Source organism: Python bivittatus, unplaced genomic scaffold (genome assembly GCF_059951505.1).
Source record: "Python bivittatus isolate LINGU-HERP-01145 unplaced genomic scaffold, Pbiv_v1 ctg000220_np1212, whole genome shotgun sequence".
Lineage (NCBI taxonomy): Eukaryota > Metazoa > Chordata > Lepidosauria > Squamata > Pythonidae > Python > Python bivittatus.
In genome coordinates this window covers 3,635,104-3,647,581 of record NW_028277048.1, presented here as the reverse complement: position 1 = coordinate 3,647,581, position 12,478 = coordinate 3,635,104, and positions in this window count along the sequence as shown.

Here is a 12,478-nt window from a genome sequence, read left to right as displayed (position 1 = left end):
TTAAAATCTTTATTACAAGTGCACAGGTGGAGAGCTTAGGAGGGAAATACCCCACATCTGTTCTTATTAATGCAGCTATTTTCCAGGGTCAGGTTTTCTCCAGTTGTGCTGAACTAAGAGTTTCCATCTTTCCTACCAGTCATGATGGCTAACACGACTCCTGAAGACAAAATTATAAAAGGTAAAGGCCTCTTTCATTTCATAACTTTATATAACCTCCCTCCCAGCCTGCCTGTGTGTCTGTGTTTGCCATAATATATATCTTGGTATTGACAGTGCAACAAAACTCATTTCAAAAATGCGGTGCAAAAAAGCTGGCTCCAGAGCAGAACCTGAACCAGAGAGACGTCTGTCGGCTACAAACTCCGGTGGCTACAGTCAGCAAAGAGCCCCCTAGCGGTCAGTTGCAGAAGCTTGGATTTCTTCATCCCTTGCAAACTGCAGATCAATATTGCATTCACACATTCCGACAAAAGTGAGCTTGGGGCAAATCTTTTCTTGTGCATGGTTTTGCTCCAGGCGTGTGAGGTGTTAGCCTTAAACCTTCAGAAGGAAAAAGGGAATGGGTGCAACAATCATGCCATGATAACACATTCCTCTGGTCATCACATACATATAAAAACAGCATCGAAGCAATTCAAGGCTCCTTGCTATACATTATTTTATAGCTTCAGTATTTGGCACTGTGAGAAGGGCAAAATCAAACCCAAATTAACTCCTTATACAACGCTAGAGCCTTTCCACAGTAGCCACCCTTAGTGAAACCCAGTTCTTCCCGTGGCACTAGAAAGAGCTGTGGGTCTTCTGCCAACTCTCTTGGCTGTTTTCTCTGTGTTTTGCTGCAGATGGGTGTTTTTCAGCATGGAAAACAGTGGGAGGATGAGACGAGACCAGCACCACTAGAACAGGGATAAGAATGGGAGGGGCTGGGACTTCCCACTGAGAAGTAAATACAGAGATTCCAAGTGTACTGTTTATGTGGGAAAAACCCACCTGATCAGCCCTTCTTAAGAAGGTAGGTGGTTTCCCCCATACCTTTCCCTTTTCCTCTCTTCTTTTAAGGATCTGGCCCTGCTCAGCAAATATCATGATCAGGGAGAGAGAGCAGTGCTTTGGGGGTTTTCTGCCTGAGATTCAAAATGTTCTGCCATCATCCGTGGGTATTGCCTTCCCTGAAGACACGGGTGGTTGTGCACAGGCTGTAAAATACCTTGGACTAGCCCTGAATCAGTAAGGGAGATATTTAACGGGGAGAGGTTGAGCTGGCTGACACCACCACATTCTGCACCTTCAACTTTGCATGCTCCCCTCTCCACCTGTTGATCAGCTGAGAAAAAGGACTTCTGAGTCGTCCGCTTTCAGCTTTAGTGAACTGGGGTTGACCACGTCACACACACTGACAAACCCTGCTTAACAGTGACTATGATGACTTTAAAAGAAGCACCTTCAAACTGTGGTTTGTCAAGCTGGCATGTTATGTCAGCCACCGTTCTAGCTCTGAACAACAGGAAAGTAACACTAACAACAGAGGGGAAAGTTTTTGAGTCCTCAAGATTGCCTGTTCCACAGCTTTATAGAGACAAGCAGCTGAAGCTCTACCCAAGATGGAGAGCTATTTGAAATGCTGCTCTCTTGAGCCTCCCCTTTTTCAGCTGGAGGCTCAAGAGTATCAAGCTAGTAGATCTGAAGAAAGGGGGAACCCCCAAATTTCCTTCACCCTCCATGATTTTTTCTGGTTGAACGGAATGGCCCAGGCTGGCCCCAAGAAGCTGGCCCTCTGGCCAACTTGCCCTGAAGACTCTTGAATTCAAGCTTAGTCAGCACCATCTTCAGGAAGCTTTCTGAAAAGCCACGAGTCGGCCAGAAAAACAGAGGATCCTCCTTTTTGTCAGAGAGACCGGACGGGAACAGAATAGCTTAGGACAAGTGCAAGCACCCTCAGCCCTGGCAGTCTTTTGAGTGGTTTCCTTTCCCTCTCCCCAGCACCCCCATCCCCCCATTGGCAGATGCCCAGGAAGCTTTTCTGGCAGGCTTGCAGGCAGAAACATCTTTTGAGCCTCCCTGTTGTTTTCCTGATGGCATCCTATATGAAATGTGATTTCTTTTGCTTTGAGAAAAATGTGCCAGGTGTGCTTGAAAATCAGCCAAGTAGTGTATGAATTCAATCCTGGCTAGATTTTCCAGAAGGAGACAGAAAGGAAAATCTGGTTTCTATCATCTGTCTTGTGTAGAGGCCCAGATGCCTTGAATAGAAGAAGCTGGGCTGGATTAGGCCAAAAGATTACGTCGCATGCCATCCTGTTTCCCATAGCGGCCCACTGAAGGTTTTCAGGAAGTTTATAAGCGGGTCTCAAAGGCGGTAGCCCTTCTGTACTGCAGTTGCTTCTGGTTTCACTTCATCATAAGGAAGAAAATACAGTATTCATCTGTCATGACGCTCTCCACAGAAATTTGTCTAATTCCCTTTCACAGGCACCAAAGAGAGCAGGCATCATGATTCTGTAAACAATCATGCTGCACTGTATAGAAAAAATAAAATTCTTCTGTCCTGAATTTATTGTCTCTGAGAAAGGAAGAAAAACTTTACTTCACCTACTCTTTCCCAACTGGACAAAATTTTATAAAGTAATATCTTCCCTCCCAACCTTAGCTTTTTGCAATGTTTTAATCACAGGTCTCCAGCATTGTGATAATACAATATCCTTTCTGAGGCAGGTCAGCAGGAACTATAGCCATTATTCCAAATTTGTAGAACTAATTTTATTTTCAGTCCCTTTCCTAAAGAACAATAGCTTTGATTTTTGCCTTTTTCACAGTTACCATTTAGCAACCTGATTTATAAATTGTGCTTAATCATGATTTGCTTAAGCATGGTATGGTGAATAACTTAGTTGAGCTTGAGCAACACACTAAGGGATCAATCATCATATCAAGTAGATTCATATATTCTGCCAGAACAAAGTAAATCACATTATAGTTTAGTGAGGGATAACACAGCTAACACAGTTATTTTGACTTATCCACATGAGTCCAACAGTATATATGAGAATTTAGAATTGTTTTACCCCCTTATATCTGTTTACACTTACTATATTGAACTTAATTTGCAGTATTTTATTGCCTGTTCAGATAGTCTAGAGAGATTTCTTTTAGTACTCACTGTAATCTACTTTAGTTTTCACCATTCAGGATAATTTGATGCCAATGGTAAATGTTTGTATTCATTGCTGACTAAAGTTATAGTACCTCTCCTGATACAAATCACTGAGGTCATTTTATGTTCTTGGATTGTTTTTAAAATATTTTGTGTGGAAAAGAATAAACAATAGCTTAATATATGCATATAGGAATGTTAAAATGTTAAAATAATATAACATCTAAATTGAGCCAAATGAGAAAAAGATGTAACAGCTTTGATAGTTATCTCATGAGCAAAACAATTCCAAAAAACCTGACTGGATGGCTCTAGAATCCTCTTTCTTGTCCCTTTGTCAAAAAACAAAAAACCCAAACCCCAAAACCTTAATATAAGTGTTGGCAGACAACATCTTTGAGCAATCCATTACTGCAGTCAAATATAGAGTTCCCCTTCTATTCTCTGATAATAATTGTCAGTGTGTGTGTGTGTGTGTGTGTGTGTGTGTGTGTGAGATTCTCCTGCATGAAGAACCCACCGTTCCTGTTGTCTTGATAGATATTATTTCTTTTGATTGTGAGATCTTCTAATTGACTCCTGCTTTTTACTTCTTATTCTTTAACCAGTTCTGAATTATTTCTTATAAGGTATTAGGGGCACTCAGCTATTTATGTCAGGTGTGGTCCTTCATGATTGATCCTGAGCTTCTTATCAAGAGTTTGATCTTGAAGATCCAAATACTTGAACTTTCAAGGAATCCTTATTAAGAAATCCTGCTATTAGACTTCTGAATACAGTGAATAGGGAAAGTAAGATAGGGCTTTCTTCACTGTGGCCACAGAGAAGTTCATCTATTCCTCTCAACTTTGGCAAGCAGCAATGATGGAACTCTTCTATGAGGCTGGAATAAAGTAAGTTACACTCACGGATTGCTCAGTTCTCTGTTATACCTTGGGCTTATCTGTAATCGGCAGTGTTTCTTCTTTCATTCTCTAATTGTTTTTATTATGGATATTTTAGCCACCCTGAAGTTCTTGGAATGTGAATAAAAAAACATATATAAAACCAATTACAACCTACTGATGGAAGAGAAATTCTCACTTGACTCATACCCTTTAGAGAAACTTGCCCCATAGTTTGAGAATCGCTGTTGTTATCAACATATATCACATCCAAGTTTACATGGTACCTCTTTTCCTACCACAATAACATGGAGTAACCCTTATACGTTTCTCCAAAGAAGTCTGGGAAGAACTTGGTTCTCACTTTGTTCAGTAAGCCACCCCAATAATTTATTTCCTGCTTGATTTAAGTTGACCACTTCTCACAGTTGCTTCCCAGTATTTTTAAAAATTATTTTCTCAAAAGTCTTTTCCCATAATGTCTACCATATCATAGCGAATCTAAATGCTACCTTAGTGCTGGCCTGGCAACCCGGAGGCTGTGAGTTCTAGTCCTGCCTTAGGCATGAAAGCTGGCTGGGTGACTTTGGGCCAGTCCCTCTCTCTCAGCCCAACTCACCTCACAGGGTGGTGGTTGTGGGGAAAATAGGAGGAGGAAAGAATATTAGGTATGTTTGGCACCTTGAGCTGAGTACACACACACACACGGCAGGATAAAATTATTATTATTATTATTATTATTATTATTATTATTATTATTATTATTATTATTCAGTTTATCACAATATTGACCGTGAGGTCACAGATAGTTTTATTTATTTCCTTAGTAATGCTTATATGCCAATTGAGTCCAGTAGGACTCTTAGCAGCTTACTTACCTCTCTTACATTAAGAAGATTAATACGACAAAAGAATAACATGAGAATTAAATTGCAATTAATAAATCCAGAAATAATCAGAACACTATACAAGAAGACATCAGTTCCCAGGGGGAACTGCTTATAACCATGCCATGGCCAAGACTCTCTGAAAAGCCATGCTTTCATGGCATTCCTAAAAACTAGCTACAGGTCATTGCATTGATTTGAAGGGCACACTGTTCTAAAGAAGGAGATTCCAGCTGAGAAGTTCCATCCTTTTGGTCCCTGAAGATGACAGTCTTTGAGAGAAGGGACCCAGAGAAGGCCCATTCTTCCTAATCTGATTAGAAGGGCAGAAACCACTGGGAGAAGATGGTCCTGTAGATACTCAGATCCTAAGCCATTTTGTAGCCTCATGTTTCATTACATCATTGCAAGAATTATTTGCAGGAATATTCTGGTGACCAAAAAGAGAGTGGGGGGAAATCCCATGATCGAAAGAGGCTTAACTATGGCTGTGGAACTTCCCAGTTGCTATGTGTGAGCAGTGCTTTTTGGACAGTGATTCCCATGACAAAAAAGAGGAACAAAGTTTGGTACATCATGCCTTAATATTTTTTCTTTTCCTTAACCCAGTGGGTGTGAAGACACTTGCTGAAAGTCACTGGCCTTCCCACATCCTCTTGCTTTTTTCTGCAGTGCCTAAATATGTCATGCCTGCATAGATCACCAGAAAAGCAAAAATGACATTTTAATAAATGTAGAAAGTTTGGTCCATAACTTGACTTGCAAAGAAAAATAAAAGATCAATCATCATCATCATCATCCTGCGACGATACCTTTAACACCATTAAATGACAACATCTGCCTATCCCAGGTCTTAGGAAGGACTTGATAGGTGGATAAAAATGCCAAATCCAGTCTAAACATCTGGCTGACTGTGTGACCAACCATAATAATAACAAAAGAAAAGAAGCTGAAGAACAAGAAGACCAAAGAATACCTGAACAAGAAATATAACTTAGAAGCAAGGAAGTTCAAGGAAGCATTAGAAATAATAAAGCAGCAAATAACAGCCATAGCCAAGTAGATCAGCAGATACGAAGCTCGAATTGCACACTACAGGCAGAATCTCCAATTTCAGTTGAATCAGAAATGTTTCTACCAATCCATCAGTGGAGAGACTGAAATGAACCAGTCAACATCTGACAAAGAAGAAACAGTGCAGTTCTGGGCACAGCTATGGGACAACCCAAAGAAATACAACAAGAATGCAGCTTGGATAAAGTAGGTGGATAAGAATAAAAAAGAAGCTGAAATGAAAACTTGGAATAGCAGCAGAAATGGTGGAGAAAAGGGCAAGGAAGATCAAGAATTGGTCATCACCAGGTGAAAATGAACTGCATGGTTTTTGGTTGAAACATCTGACTGGTCTGCACCCACTCATTGCCAAGCAGTTTAACAACATATTGCAAGGAGGTGAAATTGAAGATTGGTTAACATCTGGCAAAACCTACCTGATAATGAAAGATCCAACAAAAGGGGCAGCACCAGGCAACTACAGGCCAATTACCTGCTTACCAACAACTTTCAAATTGCTAACTGGTGTAGTAGCTGATGCAGTCCAGCAGCATATAGCTGAAAACAATCTCTTTCCATCTGAGCAGAAAGGAAACCGTCCAAACAGCAGAGGAATAAAAGATCAGCTCCTAATTGACAAGATACTTCTGGAAAACAGCAAGAGAAGGAAGACCAACTTGAAAGTAGCTTGGATTGATTACAGGAAGGCATTTGGCTCCCTGCCACACAACTGGATAATCAAGTGCCTAGTAATAACAGGAGTCAGTAGAAACATCAGAAACTTTGTGCAAAGATCAAAGGACAATGGAAGACACAATTGCTGGTCAATGGTGATAGATTGGGCAAGGTTAATATCAAGAGAGGAATCTTTCAAGGAGACTCACTGTCACCACTACTGTTTGTCATTGTATTGATTCCTCTATCAACAATACTGAACAAGTCAGGCCATGGCTATCAAACATCAAAAATATCTGCCAGGCTATCCCACCTCCTTTACATGGAAGAGCTGAAGCTGTATGAAAAAACACCATCTGAAATGGAATTGCTGCTCAGCATGGTTTGAATATACAGCCAAGGTATTGCAATGGAATTTGGACTGGACAAATGTGCCACCCTTACCATCAACAGGGGGAAAATAGTGAAAATGAAGGAATCAAGATGCCCTATGGAAATAACATCAAGAGTCTGGATGAAGAAGATCACTACAAATACCTGGGAATCCTTCAAGCTGACATCAAGCACACTGAAGTCAAGAAGAAGGTTAGGAGTGAATACATCATGAGGGTGAAGAAGATGTTAAAATCCAAACTCAGTAGAGGAAACACCATCAAGGCAAATAACACCTGGGCAATTCCAGTCATTAGATACACAGCTGGAATAGCGGACTGGACTCAAACTGAACTAGAAGGCCTGGATAGGAAGACCAGAAAGATAATGACAATGAATCATGAACCCTTCATCCATGTAGCAATGTTGACAGACTCTCCTTACCAAGGAGCATTGCGGGGGGGGGGGGGGGATGGAATGTTGCAAGTACACCAGACAGTTGAAGAAGAAAAAAGTCATTGGAAGAATATCTGGAGGACAGTGAAGAAGATGCACTGAAGCCATGAAGGCTTACTGAATACCAAAGAGACCAAACTGGCCTACAAGAAAGACCAAATGAAGAATAGAAAATAGACATGGAAGGCAAAGTACTGCATGGGCAGTACACACACACACACACACACACACACACACACAAAACTAGCAGGCAAAGCAGATAACAACAAGACCTGGCAATGGCTAAAAGCAGGAAAGTTGAAAAAGACAGAGGGGATAATTCTGGCTGCACAAGACCAGGCCTTAAGAACAAATGCATACAAAGCCAGAAATGAGAAGACAGCAACAGACAGCAAATGCCGCCTCTGCATAGAAGCTGAAGAAACAGTGGACTACCTAGTTAGCTGCTGCAAGGAGATTGTACAGACTGACTACAAACAACAGCATGGCGAAGTAGCAACAGTGGTGCACTGGAATATCTGCAAGAAATACCACTTGCCTGCAAGCAAGAGCTGGTAGGGCCACAAAATAGACAAAGTAATAGAAAATGAAGAAGCTAAAGTGCTCTGGGACTTTAGAATTCAAACAGACAAGCACTTGCCACATAACACCCCAGATTTGACAAACTCTGTCTGTTCTTAAGAAAGACAAAAATGTCTGTATAGCAGACATTGCAATACCTGGAGACAGCAGAATAGAAGAGAAAAAACTGGAGAAAATCATAAAATACAAAGACATAGAAATAGAACAACTGTGGCAAAAGAAAGCAAACGTACTACCAATAGTAACAAGTGCCTTGGGTGCAATCCCAAAATATCTGGAGTACCACTGGAAGACCATCGGCATTGACAAAATTACCATCAGTCAGTTGCAAAAGGCAGCTTTACTTGGAACAGCTTACATCCTGTGATGTAACTTTAACTTTAACACCATCACCATTACTATGATGTAACTTTAACATCATCAAACAACATCTGTCTATCCCAGGTCCTTGGGAAGGACTCAGTAGGTGGATAAAAATGCCAAATCCAGTCTAAACATCTGGCTGACTGCGCGACCAACAACAATAACAATAATATGCCATCTGACTCCCAGTGACTCTGGGAGGTTTAAAATTGTTAAAAACATTGAAAAGCAAAAAACAATACAAAAACACAGAAACAACACAAAAAAAAAGAACAACAATGGCAAAGGAAACAAATCTGGAGGGGAACAAAAAGGGAGAAAGTGGTGTCAATCATCATTGCCAAAGGCCTGGGTGAAGAGCCAGGTTTTCAAGGCCCCTCGAAACACCAGCAGGGTGGGGGCTGTCTGAATCTCGGTGGAACCTCATTCCGGGGGGCAGGCACTGTGACAGAGAAGATGTGCTTCTGGGATCCTGATAGGTGGCATTGTTTAATCGATGGAATCTGGAGTGTGCCAACCCTGCCAGATTGAACCAGCCAGGCAGATACTATGGGAGACAGGCAGTCCCTCAAGTAGCCAGGCCCTATGCCATGTAGAGCTTTACAGTTAGTTACCAGCACCTTGAATTGCACCTGGAAACAAACAGTGCAACTCACAAAGCAGAGCCCATCACTGCCCACGCTGCTGCATTCTGAACCAGCTGAAGCTTCCAGGTGGTCTTCAAGGGCAGCCCCACGTAGAGTGCATTGCAGTAGTCAAGCCGTGAGGTGACCAGGGCATGAGTGACTGTCTGAAGGGCCCCCTGATCTAGGAATGGGCGCAACTGGTGCACCAGATGAAGCTGGGCAAAAGGTTTCCTGGCCACAGCTGCCACCTGCTCATTGAGCAGGAGCTGTGAATCCAGGGAGATCCCCACATTGTGCCCCACCCTTGAATGGGGAAGTGCAACCCGTCCAAAGTCAAAGTTGGAATATTTCCAGATCTTGGCAGTCCAAACACCCACAGCCACTCGATCTTGGTAGGATTACATTGGAGATAGTTCCTCTCCATCCAAACTTGCACAGCCTCCAGGCACTGGGAAAGAACCTGGCCAGCCTCACTTGGCTGGCCCAGTTGTCAGCCTTGCAAGGTTGTCCAAACAAGAAGCATGCCCAGATAAACTAATTCTACTTTATTGTAAGGTTACATTAACAGAATCATGCAAGTCTGAAAGTACATTTCTCCTGCATCGCCTTTGTCAGATTCAGCCTAGGAAGCACACGCTGCAGCCCAGAGCCGTTGGTCAGTTTCACCGCCTCAGGCAATAGGTGATCAGGGCAAGGGAGCAATGGAACCGCAGGTTAACTACCGACAGGGGGCGGGCAGTTAACTCACAGCAGGGACTTAATTAGAAGTGGTAACGCTGTAGCGCAGCCGGCTCCCCAGGTGCCCCGGGCAACTCCGGCTTACTATACACCAGGAGGGCAGCAATCCAGAGGCAATCAGCGGGCAATTCAAAACCAGATTAAAACAGCCACTCCAACTCACCATGAGAAAAGCTCAAGGAATGCAAGGTCAAGACAGACAAAGGAACAAGATTAGAACACAACAGAAACTGGCTGAATCTGCCATCAAGGCGAGAGGAAGGAAGATCGCAGTGGACAGATGGGTAGCCCAGGGCAAGGGCAAGGGCGGAACCGAGGGGTAACTACGGGTCAAGGGGGGAACCCTATAAAAACTATTGTAAGAAACCGTGCCAAGCCAATCCTGGCTTTGTCTGTAATGGCTACACATTACGCCTGAATATACTAGCTTTCGTCTGAGCCTGTGCCTCATGAGGTTTCTGCTCAGCACCAAATGCAGCAAACCTTACAGCCTTTAGAGCCCCAGAAACTAGGGAGAGTCCCTTCTGAGATGTTTGCCATGTCCAGATTCTTGCTGTGGGCTAAGCTGCCTCTTATCCCACCATTGCCTTGGCTGTGGCTCTTCCCCCCTCTCCCAGGGTCATTCTCACATACTATTACATCAGAGTCAAAAGATATAATTGGGTGTCATCAGCATACTGGTGATACCAAACCCAAACTGATGGATGACCTCACCCAGTGGTTTAATGTAATATTGAAAAGGAGGGGAAAGAAAATAGAATCCTGCAGCACTCCACAAATGAGGGGCCTAGGGGACAATCTCTCTCCGCCAACCAAACCAACTGGAACCGGCCCTGGAGAAAGGAAGAGAAGGACCGTAAAGTAGTGCCCCCAATTTCCAACCCACAGAGCTGCCTCAGAAGGATCCTGTGGTCAATAGTATTGACCTTTCTGATCGCCAAGAGATCAAACAGCAGAAGGATGCACCACTGCCATCCCAGCTCTGCCACAGATCATCAACAACTGCAACCAAACTGTCTCAGTACTAAATCCTAGCCTGAAAGCTGAGTGAAACAAGTCTAAATAATCTGTTTCCTCCAGAGTTCTCATCAGTTGCAGACTGACCACCTTCTCAACAATCTTCCCCAAAAAGGGAATGTTGGAGACTGGTCAATAGTTATCAAAGATTGTTGAGTATAAGGACAGCCTCTTGAGGAAGGGGCTCACCACCGACTCTTTCAAGGCTGGGGACACCATCCCTCCATCAAAGAGGCTGACACTAATGCATGGGCTCAACTGCGGGTCACCTCCCTGGCTGCTTTCACAACCCAAGAGGGACCTGGATCCAGTAAACAGGTAGACAAGCTGACAGCATAGAGAACCCTGTCCACTTCCTCAGGAGTCATCAGCTCAGACTCATCCCAGCTCACACCACCAGACCATATCCCAGGCACCTCACCCTGTGTCAGGTTCAGCTGGCACTGCACACCTAGGAACTTGCCCAGCCGCGCTTTAGTCAATTTCACCGCTCGAGCGCTAGCGCAGAAAGAGGAAATGCGAAACCGCAAGCTAATGAATGGGCCCCCTGGCGCCACTTCACTAATCTGGAGCGGTTGTGTTAAGCCAGAGGGCCGCGGGCGCTATAGACAAAGGAGAGAGCCGCGGAATTGAGGAAGAGATCAGCGCGCGAGGGGATGCTCCTGGCTGGGCGTGCGACAGAAGCCCCAACGAAGGCAACGACCATGCAACAATCAAAGAAACAAGAGAACTGGGCTGAACCTGCCATTCCAGTAGAAGCGGGGGATTACAGGGGGCAATCTGCAATCTAATTTGTAATATGTAACCTAGCAACGGGGCCCGTGGGGGGATTGAGACAACTATAAAGGAGTAATGTAAATGTACCAAGCCAGTCCTGGCTTTGCTTGTGACTGCTACGTTACGCATGAGTAAACCTCTTTTGTGAACCACACGTGTCACGAGAGTTTCTCTGTCGAATGGGGCAAACCTTACAACCCTGCTCTGTTCAGTCAGAGTCCAAGGCAGGGCAAATCTGAGTGACTTTATCCACCAGATAGCCTAAATAATCCTCACAGTGGCCCAGCCGATGTTCCGGGGGGCTTCCCTGCCCAATAGGGAATGAGTCACCCTAAACAAGGCTGCTGGATGGCTATTAGCAGACACAATAAGGATGGAGAAATATTGACATTTCACTACCCTTATCACCATGAGGTCATCCCTAATATGGGATCTTACCCATGTCCAGTCAGACTCACTTCAAGTGTTGCTTCAGCGGTGCTCCAGGCATCTTTTCTGGTGCATCTCCCTGGTTACTCAAGTTAGTTGAAGGAGTATTAAATTGGAGCTGCACTCTCAAGATAAAATAAGGATTGTCTAAAAGAGTGGGGAATTGGCTCTCTTCATCAGAGAGGCTTGTGTGCAAGTGGGTAATTCAGAATATGTTGACTTGGGGAACATGGGGAAATCAAAACAGCTAGTGGCAATTCATTAATTAAAAGATGAGGAACCAAATGATTAAAAGTAATCACAGCAGTTATTATGTCTATCCACACACAAAACCTAATGGGAAGTCTGTTTCTCAGAGAATGAACTGCTTGGGTTAGGAAACTTTTTGCTTTATCCCACTTGGACTGGCAGGAGAAGGTTGGCAAGTAAATCTGTAAAAGAGGAATTTTAGACCCAAATGTATAA